The sequence below is a fragment of the Staurois parvus genome, unplaced genomic scaffold (genome assembly GCF_062004578.1).
Source record: "Staurois parvus isolate SC_StPar_1 unplaced genomic scaffold, SC_StPar_1.0 ptg000377l, whole genome shotgun sequence".
NCBI lineage: Eukaryota > Metazoa > Chordata > Amphibia > Anura > Ranidae > Staurois > Staurois parvus.
Window position 1 is genome coordinate 1,962,501 of NW_028318173.1, and position 12,643 is coordinate 1,975,143.

The 12,643-nt window shown below is 44.2% G+C and overlaps 2 pseudogenes; both read left to right on the plus strand.

Annotated features, from left to right (window-relative positions):
• The first annotated feature begins 11,244 nt into the window (after positions 1-11,244).
• On the plus strand, positions 11,245-11,363 carry LOC149456068 (U2 spliceosomal RNA; annotated as a pseudogene).
• Positions 11,364-11,718: 355 nt separating this feature from the next.
• LOC149456069 (U2 spliceosomal RNA) lies at positions 11,719-11,878 on the plus strand (annotated as a pseudogene).
• The last annotated feature ends 765 nt before the right edge of the window (positions 11,879-12,643 follow it).

Here is a 12,643-nt window from a genome sequence, read left to right on the forward strand (position 1 = left end):
GTTATGGGGCGTCTCTGCCTGCCCCCTCCCTGATGTGTCACCTGGAGAGCATCCTCATTCAATTTTCTACAAATACCTGTTATTTATTATCTGATGTGGTGCAATTTGTAAGTGTTTTAGCAATTAGCTTTTTCTTACATACTTTTAAACTGATATTATGTCTCTTTATTGTTCACATTTCTTTGATATGTTGCTATGTTTTAGACCTGACATATTTAGACCCTGAAGAAGGAAATGAGAATTCCGAAACGCGCTGGATTTGTCTGAACAGCATCTCCGTACAAGTTCTCTTGGGCTGTTTGTCCATCTGCCAGTTGATGTACTACAGACGGTCAGGCTTTATGCACACTGTGTATGTTTTGTATGTGATATTGTAATACAGTTTACTGTATCAAATCTTTTGATTCATTTTATCATGCTAATTTGTTGCAATAAATAAATAATTATCTTTTTATATATTTTTTGTATACTCATTGGGTTTTTTTTGCCTTCCTCTGGATCAACTGTGGGTGTAGGATTATAACTTTTTTTTTTTTTAATGGTTGAACTGGATGGACTTTTGTCTTTTTTCCACTATAGTAACTATGTAACTATATTGGTTTTTGCCATACAAAGTCCCAGGGGAATATTTCCAGTCTATGTATATTGGGATGCTAGCAAAAAACAGGGTTATGGTGGGACGTTTTTGTAGATACCTTCACTCCAAGTTCACGACGTCACGTGGGCGGGAAGTGGTTAAGCCCCACGGTCCGATTCCCAACCATCCTTGACCCATCAAAGGACGCCTGATTTTGTCAAGGAATCTAAAAAAATTTGACTTTTTTCCAGCAAAATTTGGAAACCATTCTCTTGCGTAAAGACCTATTTTTGGTGGACGAAATCCTTTCCTGCTGAAGACCACGCAATAACCTAGACCATATCTGTAACAGATTAAAGTGACATTTGCATATCTCGGTTTTCTATTTCTCAAATTGTTCACATACAGAAAATAACAGAGACCAAACAGAAGCACTTTAGAATGATTAGGTTCAGGATGAAAGGAAACAGCCTACCTACCGAGAGGAATCCTTTCAACGTATCTCCTGAAGACCAAGCAAAGGACAGAAATAAATAAATAAATATATATGACCGAAAAAAAAAAATATATATATATATATATGTGTCATAAAGTGTAATAATGTTTGGGGAATTATTAGAGACATCGCAATGTCCTGATTGCCATTTGATCTCCCAGGAAGGTAAACTATCAGTACTACAGATGTCTATAAAATACTCTATGTATAAATGCCAGTAATCGCATTAGTTGGCGGTTGGAGGTTTTTTTTTTGTTTTTTTTTTAATAAATGAAGTAAATCTAATGATCTTCTGTGTGTGTAATGGAGTGCGTGTGTGCATGCCGGGGAGGGTGGGGGGAGGGGGATAGAACACACACACAGACCAGTAACTAGAAATCTTCAGAGCAGTTACTTTACTGAGACAATGAAGACTACATGGTCTAGTCTAAGCAGGACATGGGAGTCCTGGGGGTGCAGCAAGGCAGGTCAGTGGCACAAGGGAGTAGGGCTGAGAATTTACTGTTTGGGAGCTCACATGGAAAGGAAGAAAAAAAGGAAAGGAATAAGGGAGTCTATACTCACCTACCACTTTATTAGGTCCACCTTGCTAGTATCGGGTTGGACCTTCTTTTGCCTTCAGAATGGCCTTAATTCTTTGTGGCATGGATTCAACAAGGTTTTGGAAACATTCCTCAGAGATTTTTGTCCATATAGACATGATAGCATCACGTAGTTGCTGACCCCCCCGATGTAGACCTTACCTTCAAAGTAGCCACTATTTTCTTGGGTTCCCTGTTCCCGGAGCCCATATTTGTATAAGCTGTACCATGTGACAATATATACAGTATATACACTCACCGGCCACCTTGCTAGTGCTGATTTGGACCTTCTTTTGCCTTCAGAACAGCCTTAATTCTTTGTGGCATAGATCAGGGGCGGACTGACAACTCATGGGGCCCCCCAGCAATAGGGGATCATGGAGCCCCTGTGTCCTTGCCCAAACTCAAAAAAGCCTATGAAAAAGGTACCAGGGGCTACTCATGGGGTCCCCTACTGACCCCGGGCCCCCAGGGAGTGCCCGAGTTTCCAAATGGTCAGTCCGCCCCTGGCATAGATTCAACAAGGTTTTGAATCTCCTCAGAGATTTTTGTCCATATAGACATGATAGCATCACGCAGTTGCTGACCACCTGATGTAGATCTTACCTTCAAAGTAGCCACTATTTTCTCAGGTTTCCTGTTCCCCGAGCCCATGGCTCTATAAGTTGTACCATGCTCGCTAACGCATCCAGGCTGAAAAGGGGATATTTATTATGACAATACATGCAGTATATATACTCAACAGCCACCTTGCTAGTATCGGTTTGGACCCCCTTTTGACTTTAGAATGGCCTTCATTCTTCATGGCATAGATTCAACAAGGTGTTGGAAACATTCCTCTGAGATTTTGGGTCATATTGATATGATAGCATCAACAATTACTGCAGATTTCTTGACTGCACAACCATGATGCAAATCTCCCGTTCCACCACATCTCAAAGATGCTCTATTGGATGGAGATCTGGTGACTGTGGAGGCCATTGGAGTCCAGTGACCTCATTGTCATGTTTGAGAAACCAGTTTGAGATGATTGGAGCTTTGTGACATGGTGCATTATCCTGCTGGAAGGAGCCATCAGAAGATGGGGACACTGGAGTCATAAAGGGATGGACATGGTCAGCAACAATACATGGCCTTTAAACAATGCTCAATTGGTACTAAGGAGCCCAAAATGTGCCAAGAAAATATCCCCCACACCATGACACCACCACCACCAGCCTGAACCGTTGATACAAGGCAGGATGGATCCATGCTTTCATGTTGTTTGTGCCAAATTCTGACCCTACCATCTAAATGCCGCAGCTGAAATCGAGACTCATCAGACCAGGCCCACTCTTCTCTTGTCCAATTTTGGTGAACCTGTGCAAATTGTAGCCTCCATTTCCTGTGCTTAGCTGACAGGAGTAGCACCCGGTGTGGTATGGTGCTGCTGTAGCCCATCTGCTTCAAGGTTCGATGTGTTGTTCATTCAGAGATGGTATTCTGCATAGCTTGGTTGTAACAAGTGGTTATTTGAGTTACAGTTGCCTTTCTATCAGCAAGTCTGCCCATTTTCCTCTGACCTCTAACATCAACAAGGCATTTTTTCTCCACACAAGTGGATATTTTCTCTGAATGATAATGGGTCTTTGAATGATGGAAATGGACTCGTAGACCTCTATGACTAAGCCTTGTCCTGCTGAAAAGGGGGGTGTCCTATGGGAGGAGAGTCCTATGGGAGGAGATTGAGCTGAAGCCAGCCTCTGAATTTGAATCACTGCAATTAACTTCATATAGTCTGTGGCTCCATTTCCAACCTTCAGAGATTTGCTATTGAGTCAGACATGTTCAGTAGAAGCAATAGCACCTGGCCACAGCAATCAGAACCAGCAGGTTAAGTACATGGTGGCATCAGAGTGGTTCTTTTTCTTATATGTTCTGTAATGATGTTGGTTGCCATAAAGTAGTTTAGTGTCCCTCTAATTAGCCAAGGGGAGCTAGCTAGTTTTTTTAGTTAAAAAGGCTGAGTAGCAACCTGGGTTTAAGTTAGAGGGGACAAATTTAGGTCAGGGCTGAGAGGCTCTATATCAGTTTCCTGATACCCCCCCCCCTGCTCTAGGAGAAACTTGGAGAAGATTCTAGAAGCAGTGGACAGGGGATGAGGAGGGGCTAATCTGCATACTTAAGGGATCCTGAACAATCCCCAGGAAGGAGGCTTGGCATGGGGTCAGATCAGCCCTTAAGTTTGACTGAGCCTGCTCAGCAGCAGGAGAGTTCGGGTGGAAAACGTGAGGAAGGCTGAGATGCAAGAGCCTTGGAGGGGGTCCAGTGGAAAGAGGCATACCTACAGGCCAGGACCTGGAAAGGAGGATCACTCAGCCTCATCGGTCCCTGGAGGGAGGACCACCTGTGGAGCCAGGGAAGGAGTCAGCCCAGCAGAATGCCTGAAGGCAGACACCAACCCAGCCAGCTCACAGGAAAGGACAGAGTGAGTAATCCTGCACCCCCTGGGCCAGAAAAGGGGAGAGGGCATTCTGGTGGGAAACCTGACTAGACTATTCAACTTGACAAGCACTGGAACCCCAGGAATTCTTTCAGACAGCTGGGTAAAGAAGACACTTTATCTGGGGTATTGGGTGGTATACCAGGAGAGGCTGGAGAGCTCTCCAAGAAAAGATGTTCTGTCTTTGGACTTAAAAATAAATATTTGCCAGGAAGTTGTCCACAGTTTGCAGTTCCCTTGGGCATTCCATACACCCCTTACCCCATTCAGGTTCAATACCCCTAATACAATCACAAATATAACAAGCTCAGGGGCTGTTTACTGTCTCTGGAAGGCGCTGACAGGACTATAGGGGGACCCAAAACTTTGGCAACTCCTAAGAGGGTAATGCTACAGTAGCATCACTGAATTGTTGAGTCTGGGGGAAGACGCTAGAGATAGGGTAAAGCTGGCAATACATGGACTGAAATTCATCCAGTTCAGCAGGGACCAGCCAACATTCGATCCATGTACGGGCAGACTGATTGTACCCAAAACTGTTGGGGGATGAGCTGTTGAGAGATCCATTCTTGTGGCATTTGCCCGAGCTGGAATTGGACTGTATGGCCATCTGGAAAACCTGTTGAAGTCATCCAAATTATTTTCAAATTGATGGAAGAAAAAAAAAAATCTTTATCTGTTTTAGAAGAATGCTTGAAGTATGTAACTTAAACCATATGGCTACTGCACAGGAAAAAAACAACATTTAAATATTCATTTTGGGACAAGCAGGTCAATTGCAAACCAGCTTCAATAATGACTTTCAAGACCTTGCCTTCCATAAATGTAAAGGTTAAACCTTTCCAATTAATAGGTCTACCCCAAAAGTCAAGAAGTAAATATACAAGAACATTCATTTTCTAGCACAAGCATTTTGGACCAACGTACTGCATTTAAATTTCCGTATGTAAATTATTTTTTTTCCTCATATCCGCCTATACCTTCCAATTTATTTAAAGCAGCAATGTTTTGTTTGTGATGTCAACTGTTGTTCCGAAATATAACCGGTAGGGAGAACCGCCTAAATAAAGGTCCCAATAACAGGCTACCGAAGTATTTCCATCCAGTAAGGCTACCCTTCCCACATCCCCTCCGCTCGAAGTTGGTGTTTCCCTTATTTGCAGAACGTCTAAATCGAGGTCATCAAAACCACAGGTCTATCTTTAGATAGCGAGCAAGATGGAAGAAAACTCCCAGACAAGCTCCCTAGTTCTAGACTGGGCAGCCGAACTCACTTTGCGGTCGGAAGATTTGTTGGATTTTCAGTTTGTCCAGACATAAGTTAGCATAAGGACGACCAAGTGTAATAAACTGAGAAATATGAAACATTGTTCAAATAATTCTCCTACCTTCTGCTAAATAATAAAAATAAAATGCTCATGCACCTTTTCCTGCACCTATTATAAGGCGGCGGACAAGGAGCAAAGTACGTAAGCCCACACAAACAAATGCAAGGCGCCTTCCAGTAATCTAAAGCTAAACTTGGATTTGACTGGTACTGTGGATGATAGGATATGGTCTTTTTAGTAGGCACCCTTTGCTTGTAACCTACCCTACATATTCTTAAAGTATCTTTTTAGGTAGATATGAACTCTAACCAAATGACTTTTAGTTTGCACTATGTATCATCGATAATTACCAATTTTTAGTTGAAATGCTGGTTTTCACCTTTTTTCCACTAGAGTCACCTTTGACACTAGAGTCATAAAGGGATGGACATGGTCAACAACAATACTCAGGTAGACCGTGGCCTTTAAACAATGCTCAATTGGTACTAAGGAACCCAAAGTGTGTCAAGAACATCTCCCCCACACCATGACACCAACACCACCAGCCAGAATTGTTGATACAAGGCAGGATGGACCCATGCTTTCATGTTGTTTGAGCTAAATTCTGACCCTACCATCTGAATGTCACAGCTGAAATCAAGACTCATCAGACCAGGCAATGTTTTTCAAATCTTCTATTGTCCAATTTTGGTGAGCCTGTGAGAATTGTAGCCTCCGTTTCCTGTTCTTAGCTGGAGTACAGTGACCTCATTGTAATGCAGTTACTCTGCAGATCCATGATGCGACTCTCCCCTTCCACCACATCTCAAAGGTGCTCTATTGGATTGAGATCTGGTGACTGTGGAGGCCTTTGGAATACAGTGACCTCATTATCATGTTCAACAAACCAGTTTGAGATGATTGGAGCTTTGTGACATGGTGCATTATCCTGCTGGAAGGAGCCATCAGAAGATGGGGACACTGGAGTCATAAAGGGATGGACATGGTCAACAACAATACTCAGGTAGACCGTGGCCTTTAAACAATGCTCAATTGGTACTAAGGAGCCCAAAGTGTGCCAAGAACATCTCCCCCACACATGACACCAACACCACCAGCAAGAATTGTTGATACAAGGCAGCATGGACCCAAGCTTTCATGTTGTTTGTGCCAAATTCTGACCCTATCATCTGAATGTCGCAGCTTAAATTGAGACTCATCAGACCAGGCAACGTTTTTCCAATCTTCTATTGTCCAATTTTGGTGAGCCTGTGAGAATTGTAGCCTCCATTTCCTGTTCTTAGCTGGAGTACAGTGACCTCATTGTCATGTTCAAGAAACCAGTTTGAGATGATTTGAGCTTTGTGACATGGTGCATTATCCTGCTGGAAGGAGCCAACAGAAGATGGGGACACTGGAGTCATAAAGAGATGGACATGGTCAGCAACAATACATGGCCTTTAACAATGCTCAATTGGTACTAAGGAGCCCAAAGTGTGCCACGAAAATCTCCCACACACCATGACACCAACACCACCAGCCAGAATTGTTGATACAAGGCAGGATGGATCCATGCTTTCATGTTGTTTGAGCTAAATTCTGACCCTACCATCTGAATGTCACAGCTGAAATCAAGACTCATCAGACCAGGCAATGTTTCTCCAATCTTCTATTGTCCAATTTTGGTGAGCCTGTGAAAATTGTAGCCTCCATTTCCTGTTCTTAGCTGGAGTACAGTGACCTCATTGTCATGTTCAAGAAACCAGTTTGAGATGATTTGAGCTTTGTGACATGGTGCATTATCCTGCTGGAAGGAGCCATCAGAAGATGGGGACACTGGAGTCATAAAGAGATGGACATGGTCAGAAACAATACATGGCCTCTAACAATGCTCAATTGGTACTAAGGAGCCCAAAGTGAGCCAAGAAAATCTCCCTCACACCATGACACCACCACTAGCCAGAACTGTTGATACAAGGCAGGATGGATCCATGCGTTCATGTTCTTCACGCCAAATTCTGACCCTACCAAAGCTGAAATCGAGACTCATCAGGCCAGGCCCTATTGTCCAATTTTGGTAAGCCTTTTGCAAATTGTACTGTAACTTCCATTTCCTGTTCTTGGCTGACAGGAGTAGCACCCGGTGTGGTCTTCTGCTACTGGTTTGACGTGTTACGTGTTCAGAGATGGTATGCTGCATACCTCGGTTGTAACGAGTGGTTATTTGAGTTACTGTTGCCTTTCTATCATCTCCAGCCAGTCTGCCCATTCTCCTCTGACCTCAGCAAGGCATTTTTCTCCACACAGCTACTGCTCACTGGATACCTTAGATTGTACGCCCCTTGAGGGTTAGGGACTGATGTGAATGTACAATATATATGTAAAGCGCTGCGTAAATTGACAGCACTATATAAGTACCTGTAATAAATAAATAATAAATATTTTCTCTTTTTTGGACCATTCTCTGTAAACCCTAGAGATGGTTGTGCATGAAAATTCCAGTAGATCAGCAGTTTTTGAAATCCTCAGACCAGTCCGTCTGGCACCAACAACCATGCCACATTCAAAGTCACTTAAATCCCCTTTCTTCCCCATTCCTATGCTCGGTTTGAACTTCAACAAGTATTCTTCACCACGTCTAGATGCCTAAATGCATTGAGTTGCTGCCATGTTATTGGCTGATTAGCAATTTGGGTTACCAAGCAGTTGAACAGGTGTACCCAATAAAGTGGCCGGTGAGTGCACATTGATTGCAAGGCTGAGGGCAGGTTTCTTGAGTGCAAGGAATTTTGCATCACTATCATCCTCACCTTCATTTCACCCATAAAACCATAGCGCCACCATTGCCCTAACCCTTCCCCATCCGTCATACTGATAGACCATAACCCTAGAACTAAATAGTCAGATAGTGTAGCACAGACCTGGTCTCGCTGTTCATCCCAGGTTCTATTCACTATTGGGTGCCCAGCAGCCAGGCACACAACAGTTTCCGATTCTCTCTGCACATTAACCAGGCAGACATTTCTTTTTTTTTTTCATTTACTGTCTGATGAACTTAACCACTTCAAGTCCGGACACTTTTACCCCCTTCTTGTCCGGACACTTTCACCCCCTTCCAGTCCGGACACTTTTACCCCCTTCCTGTCCAGGCCAATTTTCATCTTTCATCGCTATCACACTTTGAATGACAATTGCGCGGTCATGCAACACTGTACCCGTATGAATTTTTTTGCATTTTTTTGAGACAGATAAAACTTTATTTTGGTGGTATTTATTCACCACTGGGATTTTTTTTGCTATATAAATGAAAACGTTCAAATATTTTGGGAAAAAAAGTGTTTTTCTTATAAAATTTTGTAAATAAATAATCTTTCTTCAGAAATCTTGGCCAAAATGTATTCAGCTATCTTTTTAGTAAAAAAAAACAAAACAAATTAGTTTATAACCAAAAATTACAAATTTTTAATTTTTTTTTATATTATTAATGTTTTTTTTTTTTTTTACATACCATCACCCTAGCAGTACAGTGTCACCATACTGACACTGTACTACTTGTGGGGGGTTGATGAGGATTTTTGTTTTTGTTTTTTACACTGATTGCTTTTACACCCATAAATGTCTCATTTCTCCTTCTCTCTGGGTGCATTCCTGAGAAATACTGTGAGAGCTGTGATTGGTCACAGCTTGCCACATGGTACAAGGCTGTTGTGAATAGCCCTGTACCATGTGACCTCAGTGATCATTCACAGATTTCACACATAGTAAGCAATGATGTCAGGAAGTGACATCTTGCTTACTACTAATCATGTGATCACTGATTGGCCAATCAGTGATCACATGATCAGGACCTCACACAGAGGTCCCGTATAGTGATCGGTGTTCCGCTGTGTCCAGAGGAAACAGTGGGCACCGGCAGTGGTGTATTTAGGTTTCGTGCTGCCCCAGGCAACACAAAAATTGGCTCCCCCCCAGGGGCAGACTGACAACTCATGGGGCCCCTGGGCAATAGGGGATCATGGGGCCCCTGTGTCCTTGCCCAAACTCAAAAAAGCCTATGAAAAAGGTACCAGGGGCATCTCGGGGGGCCCTCTACTGACCCCGGTCCCTCGGGCAGTGCCCGAGTTTCCAAATGGTCAGTCTGCCCCTGCTCCCCCCCACGGAGAGACCCTGACCCAGAACAGCACCCCCCACCCCCACAAAGAGAGCCTGACATTGACCAACAACACCCCAGCCCCCCACCCGAGAGACCATTCCACTACCACTGCCCCCACATACACTGGCAACGCCCCCCCCTTCGCCCCTGCAAGAGGGAAGACACTCACCTTCACAGCTCCGGACATCCCTGGGAACGAGAGTCAGGCTCTGCATACACCATCAAGCAGCCCACAGGCTCTCTCAGATCCCACCTTGTCCATATGCTACGTGTGTCTCTTCTTCCATCCCTTCCTTTTTGGGGGTGGTGCTGCTCCCCTGAAAAATGCCGCTGCCCCCCTGAAAGATGCCGCCCTAGGCAAATGCCTTGTTTGCCTTGTGGTATATACACCCCTGGGCACCGGATTGAGGTGCCGCGCGCTCCAAGTGACTGTGCACAGGCAGGGAAGCGGGAGGACGTTTATAAACAGTGACCTGCTCCCGTCCACCCGTTTATGTACATGGGCCGGACGGGGTTAAATGGGGATAGGCTAAGCCTTGGAATACTGCAGAACTAAAAAAAAAATTGGCTTTTTTTTTTAAAGAAGATTTTGAGTTTAGTTCCACTTTAGGAACACGAGGATGACATTGTTGCACAGTTTATACATCCTGTTTAAATCATCCTATTTTCTGTAGACTGTGAGTTTGTTTTTTTCTCCGCAGATTTCGACTTACTTTCCCTTTTCTCTCTTATGCAAGCCTGAAATATGCTCTGAATTAGGAGTGAAGAACACTTGAGACCATCATTTCTGCCTCAGTCTTTTTTCTCTTTGTTTCTTTCTCTCTCTCTAAAGTTTCTGACCAAAGTGCCTCTGGGATGCCTCTAGCCTTTGAGGTCCAGAAAGGGTACAATATTATTGATTAGTGGTTATTCTCAGCAAGAAGCGCTCGCTGAAGACAGACTTCCCTCCACCCCAAATGACTCTAGTTTCCCGCCAATGCACATCTGTCTAAACCTAGGCTGAGCTGGCTGCCCCCCTCCCTATATGCTCGTTGCATTTTTGGCCCAGGCAAGTCCTTAGTGCATACGCTATGAGGCCCCTTTATTTTAATTTAACCCCATTTTCTTTTCTTTGCTCACTGAAGAACCAGCATATCCAATGAACGACAATACGTTTATTAGGGTCTAAATCTCTCCTCTACAATCTAGGTAGACCCACCAGATGAAAAGGGTCAATCTGGGATAAACACCCATATATGAATATTAAATTCAAAGTCATTTCGTGGGGTTTTTTTTAATTTTTAATTTTTTTCTATTTTCTACTGAACACTTCACATGGTTAATAATGTTTGAATAATACATGGAACGGCTGTCATATTGTTAGCTAGCAGTTATTTTTCAGATGGTTTGCGTGCACAAATGACAGCAGCCTTGGTAAAAAAAAAAAAGAAAAGAAAAGAAAAAACAAAAAGCATGTTAAATTAAAGGGATAGTCTTGCTGGTTTTGGCATTATGTATGGACTCTAGTGAAGCAAAACCCAAGCTGTCTTTTCATATTTCTCCAACAGTAAGAGCTCCCAGCTATTGTTCCAAGGCCTATCCTTCCTACCCATCCATGGAGTCTAATGCCTCCTCCTGTGGTCTACAAGTCAAAAAACAAGGCAAGAACGTTGCTTCTAGGTCTTTTGGCTAAGATCAAGGGAAGTATTTGCTCTTATCAGTTTTTGGGAATTAAACACTGACATTCCCTTGACTGGTGGGGTGTTGGTTAGTAATTGCTGATGTAATAAAGTGTTGTTTTTTTTTTGGGGGGGGGGGATCCATTTCGTCCTGGGTTATATCTGACCTGATTCACTAGGTTTGTCCCCAGTTGCATGCAGGATCTCCCCAAGCTCAAATCTTATGGCATTCTTCATGCTCAATCCAGTTGTTTTCCTCACTGGCCTGCTGTGATACAGTGCCTGAAGCTTTTGCCCTACCAACAACCTCTTTCTCCAGAATCTCCATTCAATTCAACCAAAAAGCCACATGTTCACCTTCACCAGTCCACCTCTTCCCCTCACCAGTACTCCGATGACCCATCCCTGGCAGTCATGCTGGTAGACCACACATCTGGAGCATTTACCTTACCAACCTCCCTTTCCTCGCTTCTCGGCCTTTTGGCTAAGATCAAGTGTAGTATCTGTTCTTATCAGTGTCCAGTGGGGGTGCTCCCGGCCATTCTAGCTTTGCGGGGATGGCTGTTGTATAGTACCCTCACTGGTATGATGGGGGTCTGGATGGCTATTACGGGGGGAACAGAAACCGGGACGCCCACACGTAGCTGGGGCCTGGGAGTAATTCCCCTTTGGAATGTCTGAAGGACCCAGTACCTCCTGATTTGGACGGATCTACCTTGTCTGGCCAGGGGCTGGGAAGGCAGAAAGTCCGCAAACTCAGTGCCCCCTGAGTAGATGCCCTCAGGGGTGCCACTAGTAACACCTGGGTGTGGGACCCCACAGTGTGAAGATGGCACAAGGTCACTGTTTTTACACTCTTTTTGCACAGCGCCCTTAGGACCAGGCCTTTTGGCTAGGACCAGGGCAATTTTTGCTACAGGCCTCAGGGCCTGGTCTGTGCACAATTTGGCACGGTACCACTTTTTTATTTTCTATTTATTTAATTTATTATCACTCCCAATGTTTTGTCACTTTTTCTTGCTTTTGTGTGTGTTTTTCACAGGATGGAGGGTGTGGGTCCTCGGGCCTTCCCTGAAGTCTAGGGGGAGGATGTGTGGCCTTTTGGTTCCTTCCTCCCCTGATCCCTAGGGGTTTTTTCTCTTCGGGAGAGCCCCCTGACCAAGTACTGGGTGTCCGGCTTCGGCTGGACACAAGGATTGGTGGTCCACCAGGCCTTTTGGCCAGGAGGACCAAATGGGAACCTTGTCCCTGTCAGGAGCTTCGTGCCCCGGGGGATCAGGGTAGTGGTCCAGCCCCTTTAGGGGTAGGACAAAAGCACACCCCTAAGTGCACTTTTTCGTGTGGTGTTCGCACTTGCACTTTTTTTGTGATCACTTACGGGTTTTTCGT